This window comes from Mauremys reevesii, linkage group 5, assembly GCF_016161935.1.
Source record: "Mauremys reevesii isolate NIE-2019 linkage group 5, ASM1616193v1, whole genome shotgun sequence".
Taxonomy (NCBI): domain Eukaryota; kingdom Metazoa; phylum Chordata; order Testudines; family Geoemydidae; genus Mauremys; species Mauremys reevesii.
In genome coordinates, this window is record NC_052627.1 from 47198799 (window position 1) to 47218397 (window position 19599).

Consider the following 19599-nt stretch of genomic DNA (forward strand, 5'->3'; position numbering starts at 1 on the left):
TAATGTAAATTGCTCAAATGCAATTATTTGTGTAAATTTCAGAGTGCACCATAATCTGACAACTTTCTCAATGTTAACAAGTATAGAGTTTTTTTCCTAATATACATACAAACTTGATCGTGTCATTATTTATAATTTCTGATTTTGGACACTACTAGGTGTAATCATTTTATTGTTGGATGTGTGAGGAATATTTTCAAAAGATAGTATAGGAAAGACAAGATTAGTTTTAAGATTTATAATGGTACATTTTAAGTGCCTGACTCAGATCCCATTTACACCTTGGAAGTCATGAATAATCACATTTAAGTTTAAGGATCATTTTGATATTAGTTACAAAAGCAAGATGCACTATCAGGAATCTATACAGAAAGCTAGTATATATGCCAAGAATGTGCAGAATATTTTTTTCCAGTTTACATCTTGTTATTGCTTATGATTTTAACACTTTGAGTATTATACTATGTGTACATATCTTTAAATCAACTTAATATTGTGTAACTACATTAAGGTAATATAATGATTAAGAATTTAAATACATAAATGTCAAGGAATTCAGAAGTTATGCTGCCGTGGGAAACATAGCTCAGTCTGTTGTAAGTCTTACTGTAACAAAACTGTTAAAGATAGGAAAAATTAGTTCATTATAATAGGCCATATTTAAGGTGCACCCATCTCTCCATGGATTGCATTTAATGACTCATGGGCACATTGTTCTCTTTCACATCAGTAAGAATCCGAAATGACTCCACTGATATCAGTGATGTTATTCCAAATTTACACCGCACAAAAGAATTGGGCCATCTGTGCTTAAAAAATATGAGCAAAGTGTTAGACCATTATTACAATACTGATGGATTTACTGTCAAAAGCAGAAGTATCTTGTGAATGCAAGTAATTTTAAATGGTTACCCTTTTAAAACCAGAAATAGACTGTAGCAGTGTAACTCTCCAGTTGGCACATTCCCTCATGGCTAAACACAGAATTGCAGGACCTTCCCCCAGTAATCTCCTTCTGCCAGCAATTCTTTTAATGACTTTCCCATCCGTTCATGTCGCATACAGTCTCACCCATAGCAGGGTATCAATGTCTCAAATAGTGTCCAGAACAATACTGGCCATCAATAATACATCTTCCATCTCTCTTGGGTTACTTTTCAATTCCACTCTTCGTTCAGAGTAGTAGGTTCATAAGGTTCTCCCCAGCAGAACTCCAACTGCTAACAAAATCAAATAGATCTTAAGCCATTTCTGTCCATCCCAAGATTGATCTTGTAATCCCCCTGATTTTGCCCCCAGTTCTCTATTTCAAGAACTGCCTCTGTGGAGTCTTGCCCCTATTTCAAGGCCCACTATAGGGCTAACTATCTTCCTGGGGCTTCCTGTAGATCTTTTCCTAGAGAAAAGGAACTCTAGCTCTCATCTCCCTAAGACTTTACCACACCACATCCTGAGTCTCCCTCCTCCCTATTTAGTCACCACACTTTTCCTCATGAAACCAGCACAGCTCCTCCCCAGCTGATTCTGATAAGAAAATTAAGCCTGACACCCTTCCAAGTACAAGGAAGGGGCTAACTGAGCTCTCAGACTCCTACTAACCCCTTGTCTACCAGGCTTTATGCACTCTATCACATAGGCATAACAATTTCCAAGCCCAAAGTATGGCTGAAGGACGCATAGACCTGGACAACAGTGGGGTATATGAGGGTTCCATTCTACTTCTAGTTATATCAACGTGAATATAGAGTAACACTATTGACTTCAGCCTTTACTATAGATTTATACCAGCATAAGTTTTGCCAGTCTTCATGATGTTATTGTGAATCTCCCCATATTTGTCGATTTTCTTACAGCTCCTAGAAGTGTGTGTGTGTGTGTGAGTGAGTGAGACACACACACACCATCTGTGTTTCTGCCTAGCTTAGGGCTATCTTCTATACCCTTTGGGCCACCACCAATAGGCTAGATGCATTCCAGGTTTATAAACACCAATTTATTTATTAGGTCCCTTCCACCAGTTCATCAGAATAGCATTGTGCAGCAACATACAAATGAACATAAACGTCTCTCTTAGCCCATTCTCTGGGGAAAAGGAAAAGCTTCCTTCATCCCAAGAACCTGTGTCCCCTAACCCTTGCTAGCTTCCTCCTTTTGTACTTCCTTCCTCTCCGTTAACTGTTCCCAGCTAATGGGTTGATTATTCTCATCATCTTATAAGCCTCTTGCCTAATTAAGCCATTGAGCACTCATCTCCCACTTAAGTCCACTCCAGGAGGGAATAGCTAGCACCTTCGGGTATGTCTATACATCAATTAAACACCCGTGGCTGGCCTATGTCAACTGACTCATGGGGTCCCAGAGCCTGGGTTCCAGTGGAAGCCTGAACATCTACACCACAATGTTACAGCTCTGTAGCCAGAGCCCTGTAAGCCTAAGTCAGCTAACCAGGGCCAGCCACATGTGCTTAATTGCTGTGTAGACATACACATAATGACCAGAATGCTGGATCAGCTCTAAATAGGCTCCTAGCACGTTGTCACACTAGCTCCTGTGGTTGAAAAGTTTGAAAATATGAATGCTAAAGGTTCAATAAAACAGAAGGAAATTAAAAAGAACTCATGAATATATATATATATATATTCATATCTCATTTTTAAGATAACCTCATTTTCGGGGGTGGAGGGTAACTAATGGTTTTTAAATCTTTGTGTTGATAAACTGGAAATTCAATTAATTTGGGGTAGAATTAGTGAAAGATTCTGAAAAGGTGGGACATGTTTGTTTTCAAGTGCAGTCTGCTTGGAATTTGAACACAACAGTTTAAGACCTATAGTTCTTTGCACATGTTGCTGCTATTTTTCTGTTTTATTTACCCCCATTCAAGTCCATGCAAATTCCTTATGTGCATATTTCAAATAATCATAGGCTAGAACAGACTTTGAACCTGCTAATATCTAATCGTTAACAAAATGCACCTATGTTTCACTTGTGAGATGCAACACATGCTGGTGTTATGATGGTATCTTTTATTCCACATTTGTGAATGTGCTTCTTAATGTAGTGTACAGCCCAATATTCCAATGTTTATAACTTTCCTATTTCTAAAACAAATCATATCAAATATTCTATTAAAGCTATCCAAACTTTCAAAAATACTATCCTTTTCTCTGAATAAATGTTATTTGAACTCTTTCAGCACAAAGGTTCATTTTTTCTGTAAAGTTCTAATGCCCCATCAGAATCTATTAACAATTATGCCTGGGCATGAGAGAAATCCCAAATATATGGGACCCTGGATGGACACATGGGGTCACATTAATAGAGCCTAATAAAGGATTTGAGGCTTTACAATGAACATAGAAAGGGTATTTTTAATGGGAAATTGCTAATTTAAAAATGATTTGTACAATAAATATTTGGAGATTGAGCTTCAATTAATTACATTTACTTAAAGAAACAACTGAACTAAGGTTCCTTTTCTTATGAACTTCTTTCCTTAATGAAATCTCCCATCTGATATCTTGGACCTCTACAATGTTGTGATTGTTTAAGAATTTCTGAAATATATTTTATTATTGTGTTATGTTTTTCCTTCAGTTGCATAGATAAGTTTTAAACTAGGTAGATTTTTTTTTTGTATTGCTCATCTGTAACTTCAATAAAAAAGTGCCTCTTCAACAAAAATATTGCAACACTGAAATATCAAAATAATAATTATGTTTCAGAGATTTTGTAAACCTCCAGTGCCAGCCTTTCAAGAAGCTTTATTTTAATGATCATGCATTGGATCAGACAAGGTAAGCCCTTGTCTTGTTTTCACATGAGCCACATACGCATACATACACACACAAAGGATACTATCCTGTAAAGATAATCCCAAACTGCCACAGTTTTCTCACTGCCATAGTACTTGGTTTGGGTCATGCAAGCATGCAGCTACATTCAAGGCTAGACTGAAGCTAACAAAGAAATGTTTATACATTGTACTGACATGGAATGGATCAGTCTGACTCCTAATCCTATTGATTTCAGATTAAATAACCTATTCAGCAAATAAACATTTTGGGAGCAAGGCTTCTTCATTTTTGTCAGCAGAATGTGTTGGCACTATCTCGTAAATAAATAAAATAAAATAAAATACATTATAGATCTTGCAGTGAAAGCAATAGAACAGGAGTGCATATGCCAGACAAGCATGAAAGGGTAAATGATCTAAAAATGGAAGTGAGCAACCCCTCACTCTGCCTATTTAAGCAGCATGTAGTAGCTCTTCACTGAACCATTAAACACCCAAGAATAATGATATCATGGCAGTTGTGACAAAAAAGGCTTTTGAATTTCTATAAAGGTAACAGATGCAAAAGTACACTCCACCCATCAAACCCTGTCATGCCAGTTTCTCTTGAGTGCTCATGGGAAGCATTTGCAGTAGGTTATGAGGGCATTCATATTTCTGAATTGGTAAGGAAGATTGTGTCCAGTTATTAAAGATTTCTTTAGCATTCAATATGAATCTGACAGCACTGTCAAGAGGAGGCAGAATGGTGGGAACGTGTTATAATGTAATGTTTGATGGGTTCAGTGGAGCTATGCAATGAAAAGAATAAAAAATGAGGCTTCTTATTAAGATCTGGCTGAAATATCAGCCATGGGGTGCAGTAATATGTAGAGTATTTTTGTTGTGACATATAATAGGTTGAGGGCTGAGACGCAAATAATTGTTTATCTTTATAAAACTAGCCTGGGCCTATGTGTATGAATAACCACCATATACATCAGGCTGAGGCAAACAGAGTAAAATGTGCATATCAGCAATTCTGAATCTGAGTTCACAGACAGTGAATGCAGCCTTCCACTCTGACACTTGCGTGGGGTGAGACGAGTGTGGTTTGATAAGATTGGCAGGAAAAGGGCACCCCCAGGGTCCTGGCTGAAATTGGAGTGAGTGTTGCCCCCTTCACTGCCCCAGAACCTCCTGTAGAATAGGTGGGGTTTGGGCTTGGGGCAGGTTTGCTTTGCCTCTCCCACAAGTAGATCAACCAATGCCACAAGGGTTTCAACTGGCCAAGTTCCCTGCTCATTAGGGGACGGAGGGTATCATTTAAAGTCTCCACCCATATACAGAAAGTCCAGTCACTTTAGTCACCCACTGACCCTCCGTCCCTTCCATGCAAGTTAGGGCTTGTGTACATATATAATTCACAAAGACATTGGTGCAAAATAGTTAGTGTGTGATTTTAAAGCACAACAGCTCTTCCATGCAAGATATGCCAAGCTTTCTTCCCATGCAGATGAGCCCTAAAAGTCTTCTGTACTTCATGTTCCGGGCTCTGCTAGTTCCCTTTTCAGAGCTAAAACCGACTTTTCCTCATTGCAAAACTGGCACTATGTAGTTGCACTAGAGCTGCGTGGGAAATGATTTTCCCATTTCATGAACATCTTTTAGATTTCAGGGTTTTTTCCCCCCCCAATCCTCATTGAGATAAAACAGACCTTTCAAAACTATTTGGGGGATTAAAATAATCCACTCCAGCTCAAAGTAGAACAGAGACTTGAACCTGTCTTTTCCATGTTCTAGGCAAGTGCCCAAACCACTAAGCAAAGGATTATTCTAGGATAAGGGGGAGAGAGAGAGAGAGAGAGAGAGACGGACGGACTCTGTGTCTGTCTGTCTCTCTCTCCCCCAAGCCTCATCCCTCACCCAATAATGAAAAATTCCTGACTAGTTCTACTTTTCACCTTCTTCAGAGCACATGAAGAGGTTGGCTTATATTTGAGGATTCTCTTTTTTATTGTTGCAAGTTTTTGCAGGAATGCAGTGTGGCAGCAGCAGGGCCAGAGTTGTGATTACTGGCCAACTGACAGGGGGCCCTGCTTTGTATTGCTGGATGGTGAGTGGGTTTCTATGTCTGCTCCAGAACATAATACCTCTCATCTCAATTATCACATCTTGTGTGAGGAAAGGAGTAGAAGGATTCATTGTCTGCCCAGTCATTGATCCTAGGGTAGGTTTACACTTACCTTCTGGGTCGACGCGGTGAGTTCGACTTCTCGGAGTTCGAACTATCGCGTCTGATCTAGATGCGATAGTTCGAACTCCGGAAGCGCTGCGGTCGACTCCGGTACTCCACCACTGCAAACGGCGGTGGTGGAGTCGACAGGGGAGCCGCGGAGTTCGACCCCACCGCGTCTGGACGGGTGAGTAGGTCGAACTAGGGTACTTCGAATTCAGCTACGCTATTCACGTAGCTGAATTTGCGTACCCTAGTTCGACCCCCCTTCTTAGTGTAGACCAGGCCCTAGACAGATTTAACAAGAGGAGAATAGGTTAGCCTCTATTCAAGGATTAGGCTTGCCCTTCATGCCACTTTGCCAGTGAATCACTCTGGATTTGCTCTGTCAAGTATTTGGATTTCGCAGTCATCATAGTAAAAGTCATGGCATTCTTTAAGTTATTTCACACGTGAATATGACTACATTTCTTATTGTATTTTTTGGCCAAACAATAGCATATTGCACAGGTCACATTACAGATGCAGCCTCATAATTGTAAATCATTCATTCCATTAAATCAGCCAATCATATTACGTTGGCTGTAGAAAACAAGAAAAACAAACAGGAAATAAAGTAAAACAATGGGAAATCTTTGTATAAATTATCATACACAGCTGAATTGTGACCCTAGTAGCAATGTTTCTTCAACCACAACCTTAGGCTGTCTACACGACAGAGGCCATGCTGGCATACTTATACCAGCATAGCCTCACCACCCACCAACAAAAGCAACAGCTCTTCCCCTTGGCCAATCCCAATATTTCTGTATGGTTCTCAGCCAGTGGATACAGAGAAGCTTGGCTATGCAGACAGAGGGTTAGGAACAATCTGAATAGTTACCTTTCACCTCAACACTGCCAGAGTATCTTTTTCTATAGCCTTCTGTACTAAGCAATTAGTGAAACAGTGTCTGACTAGTTCACTCCCTCTCCCATGTATAGCATCTTCCAAGGTTTTGAAAAATGACTAACCTATACAGTAGCCTCACACCATGCACACAATACAAGGAAGATTTTTATTATTCTTTTGAAAGACACAGCTTCATTGTCAAAAACAAACTCAGCATTTTCACTCCCCATGTCATTTTTATGTTTTAGTACTTGGAGGCATTCAGATATTAAATTGATGAAGGCAGACTGTACAGGTAGCTAGATAAATTTTCATATATCCATGCACATCCCCTAGACCCAGCTAGTCATTTACACTGTTTTTTCAGTTGTTAGTGCACACAGTTTTTGCCAAAACTCCTCACACAAATACTTCTATTATAAATAATCTCTGTTCTGTGATAAAGATAGAGAAGGATATACAAGGATGGTCATGAAATCAACTGTTGGAGGATAAGCTCACATCTCTATGGGCCTATTTCATTCTGCCTATCAAAATACTTCTGTTATCTTGTGTTTCAGTTTTTCATGCATTTTTGGTGTAACTATTACAGCAAAATGAACCCATTATGGCTTATGGTAATATGGCTTTTTACACTCCAGCAACTGAAAAAATATCTTTCTATAAAGAAAGAAAGTCTTTCCCTTTCCCACCCCCACCTCTACCTTATGAACTGATGCTGCAATTGCTGGTCATGAACAAATTTCCTGTCTACTTTATATTGTCTTATAAACATTGAATTGGTTTTTAGCACATGATCAGACTGTCACTTTAGAGCATATTTGTTTTATTGATGAAAAGGAGAGAAAGTCATTAGTAGTAATGTTAGCAGAGGTACATATATTAGAAGAAGGAAAATAGAAAACACAAATAGAATATTAAAAACATCTAGCAGAAATGGAAAGTTAGTCAAATGCAAAATTGCAAGATCAAACACTAAAAAAAACCAAGCAGTTAAAAATAGCTAAATTTAGTCCAGCAATGCGCACACAATATCTTATGGTATATGGTATTTTATGGTATATGGTATAATAAATCTTTTATGGTATAATAACAAAGTGAGAAATGGGAAGATAATTGTGATGGATATTGCAGCTGCATATAGTATCTTTGGGGATGCATATTATGTTAAGTTTATGAATGGTTTAGGTATCACTGTGACTAGTGGGGAGGGTTACCACAGCTCCTTCAGGAAGTAAAAACAGTTTGTGTGGGGGTGATTAAAGTGAATCAATCAAGTTGTAAACACCCCCAGAGAAATACTGCCCCCTTGGGAGGTTTGCATATACTCATTCAAATTCAGTTTTCCAGAGACCAACAGACAAAGAAAGGGCTTTTGGCATAAAAAAGGTTGTTTTTAAACAGACTCAGGGCCTACTTTCTGATCCAGCAAACAGTATAAGGAGGGCCTCAATTTTTGTGGAAGGGTTGGAAAGAGCCTCATGAGACTGATAGATGATCTCTGCTAAGCTTTTAGCATGGCTATAGAAACTTTTATTCTTGCACATGTTTTCTCTGTCGTGTTTTTACCTTAAGAATACATGTATTTTGTTTTGTCAAGGCTGGTTGATAACCTTGCTGTATAGGCTAATAGTTAACCACAGATGCCGGAATCCAATTAGAGCTCTGGGGATATCACAGTGAGGTACAGAGGGACTGCAAGCCTAAATCCCCAATCTGGGAGAGAAACACAGGTTTACACCTAAGAGAGATGACAATTGGGAGCCTGAAACCTTAGGAGGCCGCCTTTGAGGAGGCCAGGATAATTGTATTATAATCTTCTAGAGGGGGACAACGTGTGCTCTATGGTGGCATTCTACCTATGATGAACTTTATAAGAAAACCCTGAGAACAAGCCATCTCTTATTTTCTACAGAGTAAGAGCATGAATTTGCCACCAACCCCATGGTTGCCAGGGTATAGAGAATGTAACAATATCTGCTCTGTCTCAACTTCTAATATGTTAGCCTTTACATGCTTGATCATAGCCACCACAAACTGTTCTACAGACTCATAAAGTTAACATTATATTTTGTTTTTATTTTAGTTTGTTTTGATGACACAATAGAATGGAATGTACACCAATTCACAGATATTACCCATAGTAGTTTCTCTAATAAGAAAGTCCATCACCCTTGAAAGACCATATGGCATTACATATGTTCAGCTTGCACTGTGTATGTGGCACTCAGAATGTGCCGTCCTTTAGCCATTCCAGATATTAAGCTGCAAACTGAACAAGTAGAGAACCTCTCAATCTGTTATGCTGAGAGCTACCGTGCAAATACACTCTCAAAAAGCAGCTGGAAATCCCTTGCAAATAATTGCTGGGATTCCAAAATGGTGTTTCAGGCAGCAACTTTTTTAGCTGCTGATATTGATTTGGGTACAGAAAAGGGCTTGGATTTTCAAAGTAGCCTCAGGGTATTATGTTATCAATTCCCACTGAATGTCAGTGGGATTTGTTTACCCGTCTCCCTTAGGCTTCTTTGAAGAATCCCTGCCAAGAAGTCTAACAATAAGCAAACCAATAAGCCACACGTTCCCAAGGTACTTCTTAATATCCATTGTGATTATTATTTTAGTGGTAGCATGAATTTCCATTGTAATATTGAATGCTAATTCAGTTACATTCAGACTCCTATTTTTTTCCTAATTTTAAAATATTTTTCTAGATGCAATCTGTGTACAAATCCCTTCATTAACTCACATGCTTAGAGATAATGAAGTAATTCAGACACTGGTATAATAAATTTCTCATTCCTCTCCATCTGTTCTTTCAATCCAAAGATCTTCCTATTCTCCCCCCCCCCACCCCCTGATCTCCTCCCACCTGAGCCTTAGTCCTGACATTCTCCTTCCTCTTGAATAAAATAAATTCGGTGCCTTTTCTTTTCCCTCCCTCTTTTCTCAATTTTCCATTGAGCTTTTATCTTGTGCTCTGTTCCCTCCTCTCTCTCAATTTTTTAGCCACTCTTTGTCTCTACCTGCTTGATTTTGTTACTTTTTCAGAACAGCCAGCAAAATAAAAAAAATCAACTATTCACGCAGTACTACATATGTGGTCCTCACCTCTATAGTAAAAGTGCCTCAGAAGTATTAATGAATTTATTCTAACACCTCCTCTGTGTGCTATTTTACAGGTAAAAATGCCAGCCGGAAAATGCTGATTTTGTTTGTCTACTAATAATGGAAAAATAGGATTTGCTCATATTAAGGTCAGTAATGTGTTTCTTGCACTCAGTCATTTTGCAATTTACTTGTTCTCACTTCACAGTAAGTAATTACTAGTTTTGCCTTTTCTTCATGACATAAAAGTATTGCAATGGCAACAGGTTACGAAAATTTTATCTGCATTTTTAAGGATTTTGAGTGCTCCCCTTTTCTCCCACTAGTTTTCCTTTAGAATTCAGATTCATTTTACTCATTGAACATTCCATTTAATCATGAAAAGCAGGGGGAGAAGGAAAAGAATAGTTCCTTTTGAACAGCGCAAACATTTTGGAATGTAAATACTCATTTTGTATTAATATCCATCACACTGACACTTTGTGCAGATTGTTTTTAATAAAAATTGCTCAAATATTCATTGAAGGTGAATAAAAAAATTATAAATACTGAACTGACTTCAGAATATATTGTTTTGAATGACTTGTCTAATTCTTCATAAACATTTGTACTACACCTCTACCTTGATAGAACGCTGTCCTTGGGAGCCAAAAAATCTTCCCGCGCGCGTTATATCAAACTTGATTTGATCCGCCGGGGCGCGCAGCCCTGCCCCCCCGGAGCGCTGCTTTACTGCATTATATCCAAATTCGTGTTATATTGGGTGGCGTTGTATCAGGGTATAGGTGTATTTCCTATATAGGCAAAGAACTGAAAAGCTTTAACACGTGAAATACTTTCCCTGATGCTGCCAAAATGCATTATATTCCTTTTAACAATACAGGCTACAATGCAACAAACGAAGCAATAGGTTTGGGGAACAATCTGAACTTTTAACAACACTTATCAGGTCCCCATACATTCTGCTATTCTCTGCCCATATAATTTTCTACAGAATCCACCCCTTGCCATAAAAATGTGGTTCAAAATCCAAGCTTTCATTTCAATTCATGTTTTACTCTGACAGTTGGCAAAGAGAAGAGATTCTCAACCTTTTTCTTTCTGAGCTGCCCCCCCACACACACACACACCCTGCAACATGCCCTTAAAAACTCCATGGCCCACCTGTGCCACAGCAACTATTTTTCTGCATACCCGGTAGATTAAGAGCCAGGGCCAGCATTAGGGGGTAGCAAGTAGGGCATCTGTCTAGGGCCCCATACTGCACATCTAAAGTTACACAGCAAATCTCTTCTTTTATATGATGCACACATTACAATTACTATACAGTACATACATGTTTTGCAATTGTTTTGGTCACTTTGTAGGCACCAATCATAATATAAGAAAGGCCATACTGTGTGAGACAATGGTCCAGCTAGCCCAGTATCCTGTTTCCCAGCAGTGACCAGTGCCAGATGCTTCAGAGGGAGTGATCAGAACAGGGCAATTTATTGCCATCTGGTTCCAGCTTCTACCAGTCAGAGGTTTAAAGATACCCAATGCTCAGAGTTGTCTCCCTAACCATCATGGCTAATAGCTAATGATTAACCTATTCTCTTTGAACTTATCTAATTGTTTTTGAACCCAGTTATACTTTTGGACTTCACAAGGTACACAGGTTGTGTTGTGTGAAGTAGTACTTTCTTTTGTTTTATTTTAAACTTGCTGCCTACTGATTTCACTGGAAGAGCTCTGCTGTGTGTGTTTTGCAAAGGGATAAATAATTCCCTATTAACTTTCTCTACACCATTCATGATTTTATAGACCTTTATTCACACAGAGTCATCTCTGTTCCAGGCTGAGCAGTCACACTCTTCATAATCTCTCCTCATAGGGAAGCTCTTCCATATCCCTGCTCATTTTTGTTGCCCTTCTCTGTACTTATTCCAATTCTAATATTTGAGATGGAGAAACCAGAACTGCATGCAGTACTCAAGGTGAGGGTGTACGATGGAGTTATATTGTGGCATTATGTTTTCTGTCTCATCTATCCCTCCCCTGATGGTTTCTAACCTGCTGTTAGCTTTTTTGACTGTCACTGCACATTGAGCAGATGTTTTCAGAGAACTATCCACACTGACGCCAAGCTCTTTCTTGAGTGATAACAGCTAATTTAGACCCCATCATTTTGTATGTATAGTTGGAATTATGTTTTCTAATGTGCATTACTTTGCATTTATGAACATTGACTTCCATCTGCCATTTTGTTGCCCAGTCACCCCGCTGAGTGAGAACCCTTTGTAACTCCTTGTAGTCTGCTTTGCCTTAACTAGCCTGATTAATTTTGTATCATCCAAAAACTGTCCCCTCACTCTTTAACACATTCATAAATGATCTGGAAAAGGGCGTAAACAGTGCTGGTCCCAGTACTATCCTTGTCAGACCCCACCATTTACCTCTCTTCACTGTGAAAACTGACCTTTTATTCCTACCCTTTGTTCCCTATCTTTTAACCAGTTATTAATCCATGAGAAGACCATCCCTGTTATCTCATGACTTCTTACGTTCCTTTAAAGTGTTTAGTGTGGGACTTGTCACAGACTTTAAGTCCAAATACTCTGTATCCACTGGCTCACCCTTGCCCACATGAGTTTTGTCATCTTGAAAGAATTCTAACAGATTGCTGATGCATCATTTCCCTTTACAAATGCTGCATTGACTCTTCCCCAACAGATAGCATTCATCTATGTGTCCAATCATTCTATTATTTACTGTCATTTCAACCAATTTGCCTGGTACTGAGGTCAGGCTTATCAGGATCACCTCTGGAGCCTTTTTTAAAAATCAGTATCACATTAACAATCCTACAATCATCTGGTACAAAGGCTGATTTAAGCAATAGGTTACATACCACAGCTAGTAGTAATTCTACAATTTCATTTTTGCATTCCTTCAGAACTCTTGGGTGAATACCATCTGGTCCTAGTGACTTAATACTGTTTAAATTATCAATTTGTTCCAAAACTTTCTCTACTGACATCTTTGTCTGGGACAGTTCCTCAGATTTGTCATCTAGAAAAAATAGTTCAGGTGTGGAAATCTCCCTCACAGCCTCTGCAGTGAAGACTGATGCCAAACAGTCTTCTCTGCAATGGCCTTATCTTCGAGTGCTCCTTCAGCCCCAGTAATTGTTTGGAAGTGTAAAGGTGTGGGACTCACCCCTGTGGCACCTCTTGCTGGTCATCTCAGGTAATTAGCTCTTTTCCAGCCTCAGAGCGCTCTCTGCAGAACTGGTGTCCCGCTTGTAGCTGGCCCTGTGTCCCTCCTGGATGCCTGTGCCTCTTTATCCTGGGGCTGCCCCCTGGCAATACCCCCACCAGTCTCTCTGGGTCTCCCCTCTCTGGGAAACCCCCAGCCCCCTAATCCCCACTTTGCCTCAGTCTGGGCTACTGCCAGTCATCACCAAGCCCCCGCTCCCTGGGGAAGACTGAAGTGTAAAAGCCACTTATCATAGGCAAGGGGTTTCAGACCTGCTACCTTCCTCTATGGGCCTTGGACCAGGCCCTGCAGCCTGGGGAGTCGCCAGCCTGGAGCTCCCCTGCTCCTCTTGCTCTCCCCAGCCCTGCTTCACTCCCGGTATCCTTTCTGCAGGCCACCAGGCCCTGCTCTCTCCCAACCTGAAAAGAGCCTTCTTGGGCCTCTGGCTCACAGACTTTTTATACAGGCCAGCTGTGGCCTGATGGGGCGTGGGCCAGCTGCGGCCACTTCCCCAAGCTTAGCAGCTCTCAGCCACAACTTTCTCCCAGAGCTGACTTTAACCCTTTTTGGCCTGGAGTGGGGAAGCCGCTTCATGCTTCTGATGTATTTATCAATATTTTTGCTGTTAATTTTTGTGACAGCTTCACTGTCCACCAACTACATACTTTTTGCCTCATTTTACATTCCAGGCGTATCTTCTCCATTGTTCTTATCCATTGTAAATGGTTTCCTGGGTGTTTTTCTTTATTTTAGCTAGTACAGATATTCTGTTTCCAGACTGATGATTAATTTACCTCCATAATCCTGTCTCTCAATAAATGAGGCCTTGCCCATGTCCAATTATTCATATCAAACCAGGCCTAGAAGCAATACTTCTGAGAAGTGTGAATTTACCTCAATAGGTTGCCAAGTCTAAAAACTAAAGGTGACAATTTAAATGTCACTGTTAACAATTTTAGTGCTGAACATTTTAGCAGAAACATCCTGCTAATGCACCTATTCCACAATTCATATTTCCTCAAATGCCCCCTCCCCAACTCAATTGACCATATATCTAGCATCTTTTCCAATGTAATGTGTGTTGTCTATACAAATCACAGAATATCAGGGTTGGAAGTCATCTAGTCTAACCACCTGCTCAAAGCAAGACCAATCCCTAGACAGATTTTTGCCCCAGCTCCCTAAATGATCCCCTCAAGGATTGAACTCACAACCCTGGGTTTAAAAGGCTAATGCTCAAACCACTGAGCTATCCCTCCCTCCTATATATCAATGTATTACAAATGGACACTGTGTATATCATAATTAGTGGCAGTTAAAGGGAAAACAACAACAATGAAAAATAGCTAACTATATCTTCTTTAGACTTTTAAATTAAATATCGAAGGAGAGGAGGTAACTTCACACGGCCACATTCAAAGTTTACCAATATTACCTTCATTCTCCAAGGGCAACATCATAGATATGCCAGTAAAACCTTTCCTCTTGAGCTGAGGTATCTTCTATTATTATTCCCTAGTTCCTTTTCCATATGCCTTTAGAGCAGACCTTTGAGAATTCATATAATTGTTTGATATGGCACTTTGTTCAGTGTTCCAAATTATATTGAATTTAATCATGAGGTCACTTGAACCAAATAGTGCTGCTTTTTCTAAACTACTAACTGCACATTTTCTCCAAAATAGGATAGGACCAGTCCTATTAGGGTTTCTGACATAGTAGATCAATAATTCTGTATTTCATCCATAATTTTATTTTTCATTGTGTCAAGCTTTTCAGAAGTTTTCCAGTTTATATTGGAAAACTGAAATCACTCGTCACCACAACTTGATTGTTTTTTGTTCTTGTCTTCTCATGTTGTCATAAGGCATATTACTTTTTCTTCTCTACTTTCCACTCTGTCCATGAATAAATTGTCCTTTTACCCTAGTGTCTTTACTACTAGATTGTACATAAATGTAATACAAAGTGATATTTCACATTGGTACTTGGGCAGTTGTATTTTTCTACTTGAGCCAATATCACAAACTTTTTCTACCCTAATTCTTCCATATTTTATGAAGTTTAAACTTTTTTTTTCTCAGAGTCTTTGAGTATGTATATAAAGACACACTGTGCCATTTGGAAGGTGTTTCACACCTTTGGATTAATTTGTCTCTCTTCACACAATTTTTTAATTTAACACCATAACAAAGCATTTCAGGATTGTCATTACAATTTACAGCCAAGCTGAATATAAAATAGACTCACCCATCTTTTCTATGCTGGTGATGAAGACAACATATGATATTTCAGTTATCTAGTCAAAAATATTACTTAACAGGACATCAGAATCCCACATTTGAATGCTCGAATAGATGGGTAATTTTATAAATACCGACCTGGTTAAACAAATATTTGCATACTTTTTTTGTCAGGTGTGGCCCCATTTTTTGTACACAAATTTCCATGAACCAATCATGAATTTGACCAATATGAGTATAATTGTTAATAATTTTATAAAAAATATTTGGCCCTCAGAGTTTTCATCTGCTGTTCATACTTGCTTTTAGTACTTGATATTTTAAATTTAATATTCATTCTGGGTGAATGGTATATTGTATAATTTCTACTCCCTGACTGGATGACTTTGCAAACCAGACTCCTAATACCATCATTGTTAAATATAAAAAGTCAATATCAACAGTTTCACAGAACCCGAACCTCCAAGGAGAACAGCCCCATTTCTCTCATTGGATTTAAGTACTTCCCCACCCTTATTTACCTTTGCTGTCTTCAGAGACATATAGCGTTCCTTCTTCAGCAATTTTTTGTGGGATCAGGGCCTTTCTCTTGCAAGGTCTTCAAAGCACAAAGCAATCACTAAACCAATAATATAGCTTTAGTGGTTGCCAGGACCTGGTCTTTACTGCATGTACCTAAACAGGTTTTTATATATCTTCTATAAGTACCAAAACATTTACAAGCATTGAGAATAAAAATTATCTGATTGCTGATACATCTTAAGAGGTAAGAACAACGAAGGGAAAATACAGAGAAAGTATAACTAAAAACCTGACTATACTGCTCCCACCCCCAAGTAGCAAGAAAATTGAGAGCAGAGGCTGAAATTGTACTTAATCAGACTTAGTTTGTCCTTAACTTGATCTCCTGTGTTTGTAGGTATTGCAAGTTCACCTTCAGTCTCACCCACTGTTCTGCTGCAGCTCTGATTAAGGACTATATATTCTCCAGTCTTGTTAAATGTGTTTAAGGCTCTGTTTAAGCTTTGTATGAGTTACTGCTACAGTAATCTATGGAGAGGGAGGAAAGAGAATTGAGTATCTGCATAAAGTAATGTTAAGTGAATAACAAGAGAACACTATTGTAAGTAAAGCTGCAGTATTATCATATTCTAATGAGGTCTTTCATCACTCTGAGTTAATACTTCTGGTTGCATCTGCTTCCTATAGAAACAATGGTTTCTCGAAGAGCTGTCTTAATAAAGAAAACGCTTATGCATGAATAATATTCAATGTAAAATAAAGACCAACCAGTAGTACATGCAATGCACTATTCAACCACCTTTAGTTTCTAATTAACTTAGACCAGATTGGCATGGCATGCAGTTCTATTACACAGTGATATTTTGGTCAACATAGTACAAAACTCATTTGAATAATTTGGAGTATATTTTTGGCAACCACACTGAAAAGTAAGCACAGGGAAACCAAAACAAATAAATATGGCTCTTAATTTCAGTATTTAACCAAAGTTATCCTTAGCCTAGGGCAATCTCTTCCATCTGTTCAGAGATCATGAGATGGCTATTGGGAGCTACTTATCTCTGTCATCAATGGGTTAATCACTGAATACTAATCTTGGTGGTCTCATTTTTTGGCCTCTGTAGTTTCAGAGCCTAATATACTGCTCTTGGTGCAGTAATTCTGGTTTCAGGAGGAAGTGCACAAAGATGTGAAGTTAAAAAAAAATCAGTTCTGAAAAAGGAAAAAGGGTGAATAAACCAAGCAAAAATACTCAGTCAATTCAGTCGGGGTGGGGTGTGGGGAGGGTAGGTTAGTGTTAGCCAAGGAGAGGGAAAAGAAAAAATAGACTTTTAAACTTATCTCCCTTGCCTTCTTCAGCTACCACTGTCACCACTCCGAGATTTTGAGAAACCTCTCAAGATTATATTCTTGGGCAACTGGCCACCTTTCCATTCCACCCAGAAGGAGTAGGCTACCTTTACTATGACTGTCTCTCAATATGTGATGGTACAGTGTCTAGCACAAAGGGTTCCCAACTTCAGCCTCTAGGTGATGTCAAACTATTAATATTAATAACAACAATTTACTTCAGAGATACATCAATATACACCAGCTGAAGATCTCACCCAAAATGTCTAAGTGACCTTGCATATTTTATTCGTTAAACCTATTAAAAGTATTGATGAAATGTCAAGGTTTTGTTATAAAGTCTACTAAACCCAAGGAAATACATAGCTAAGTCTTGTCACTATGGTTTAAAGGAAATTTAAAAAAAAAAAGATGCATTTGTGAGTAATCAAACCACAATATTAGAACCATGTATACTTTGCAGTAATATCTAGATAAGAGCAGAAAAGGAGGAATCAGCACGGGTAATGGACAAATGCTATAATTTTCAAGTGTGGGAGACTAAAATTATACTGCTACATTCATATTTAGTCATCTAAACAGAAATGACTTGATCAGTTCCAATTTAAATTAATATTTATATCCCTTTTGTATTTGTTTTTCTGGACATTCAAGCAACCAAGTTTTAATGCTATTAATATTTGTCAAAATAAAATTTTAGAGTCACCTTATGTTCTGTTCCCCTGCCTGAATTTTATTTATTTTATTCATTGCTAATATTTGCACAGCTCTAAATGCTTTTTTCCTATTCCAGTCATAAAAAAAAATCAGCAAGATTTTATTAATCTCGAACTGAAAATGATTTAAATTAAATTACCTTACATTATGCATTCCACTGTTGACCATGACCTCAGTAGGATGGAGGGAGGAAGCATTCCAGTTTTCCACATGCTACAGCTGTCTTGCTCCAACCATATTAATTGTTACCACCTGCAATATCCATTAATTCCTTCTCTGCATGTTTTACTTAACTACGAATAAGTAGAGCCCATCCTTTCTGTATGTGCATTGTCAATCAAAGGGGAGCATACCATTGCAGATGGAACCTTATGCAGAAATTGTCTTTTCTCATCTCACTTGGTAAATCTCAGGTACTTGATCAGCAGACTGATTTCCCATTGTTTCTGTTACAGTAGGTTTTTTATTTGTTTTGTTTTAAATCTCAAATGTATAATCACAGTGTACCTTGTAAAATGGTTTAGAAGAACAGGGTAGAGAAAGTTAGCACGTTAACTTTGTGGACTAGATAGAGTGTTATTTTTCTTGACATTATTATACATTTAATATTTCAGGAATTCTTGGTTCTTTTTCACTAATCCTATAATTCAGTTTCTGTAATGTACATGAGGAAAACATAAATCATAAGAAGCATAATTTTTCTGTCCAGCTAAATCAATGTTTGTGAATTTTATTTCAAAAGCTTACCTAGAAGAAATTGACTTCTAAGTGTGTTACTGTGTAAACTGAATAGAGATTGCTTGGAAGCAGTGCTGCACTTATCCTTGTCAAACATATTGGCAAACATAGTTTAGATACATTATCTAAAAATTTTGAGTGAGAAAAAATGACTATAACAAGCAGTAGTAGATTTCAGTTCCATTCATTTGTCCTAACAATGTGTCCCCAGTCCCGCTTCCTCCATTCTATTCCATTATCCAGCACCTCCTTTTAATGACGCCTTCCCTATGGGGTACCTGCATTGGACATCTGCCACAAGGAGGGGCCAGCAATTTGCTTGGCTGCCTCCCTTCCCTACCACCCCCACCTGGTTGGGTTCTCAGACATCTCCCAATGGCCTCTTGTATAGCAGCCCCAAAAGGTGAAGCCCCATTCTTTCAGTAGATCCCATTGTCCCTTGCACCATGCTGGGATCATCAAGGGCAGGAGTTCTCAAACTGGGGATTGGGACCCCTCAGGGGGTCACGAGGTTATTACATGGGTGGTCACAAGCTGTCAGCCTCCACCCCAAGCCCCGCTTTGCCTCCAGCATTATAATAGTGTTACATATATTAAAAAGTGTTTTTCATTTATAAAGGGGGTTTCACTCAGAGGCTTGCTGAAAGGGGTCACCAGCTGGTGCCCACTGATCAAGGGGCACCAGCAGCTGGTGTCGACCAGGGTACCGCAACAACCGCCCTCCCCAATGGGCAGTATAGATGACCCACTTTGATCCTTAAATTGAAAGAACTAATTA

The 19599-nt window shown here is 38.8% G+C and overlaps 1 long non-coding RNA gene across 2 annotated transcripts; it reads right to left on the reverse strand.

Moving 5' to 3' along the window:
- Positions 1 to 398: 398 nt before the first annotated feature.
- Positions 399 to 13664, reverse strand: LOC120406631. 2 transcript variants are annotated; one of them, XR_005599431.1, is made up of 2 exons: positions 13213 to 13664; positions 399 to 1217 (listed from the first exon to the last, which is right to left on the reverse strand). It is a non-coding gene; the product is annotated as an uncharacterized LOC120406631 (long non-coding RNA). The 2 variants fall into 2 exon arrangements; XR_005599430.1 differs by having other exon boundaries at positions 399 to 1220.
- Between the last annotated feature and the right edge of the window lie 5935 nt (positions 13665 to 19599).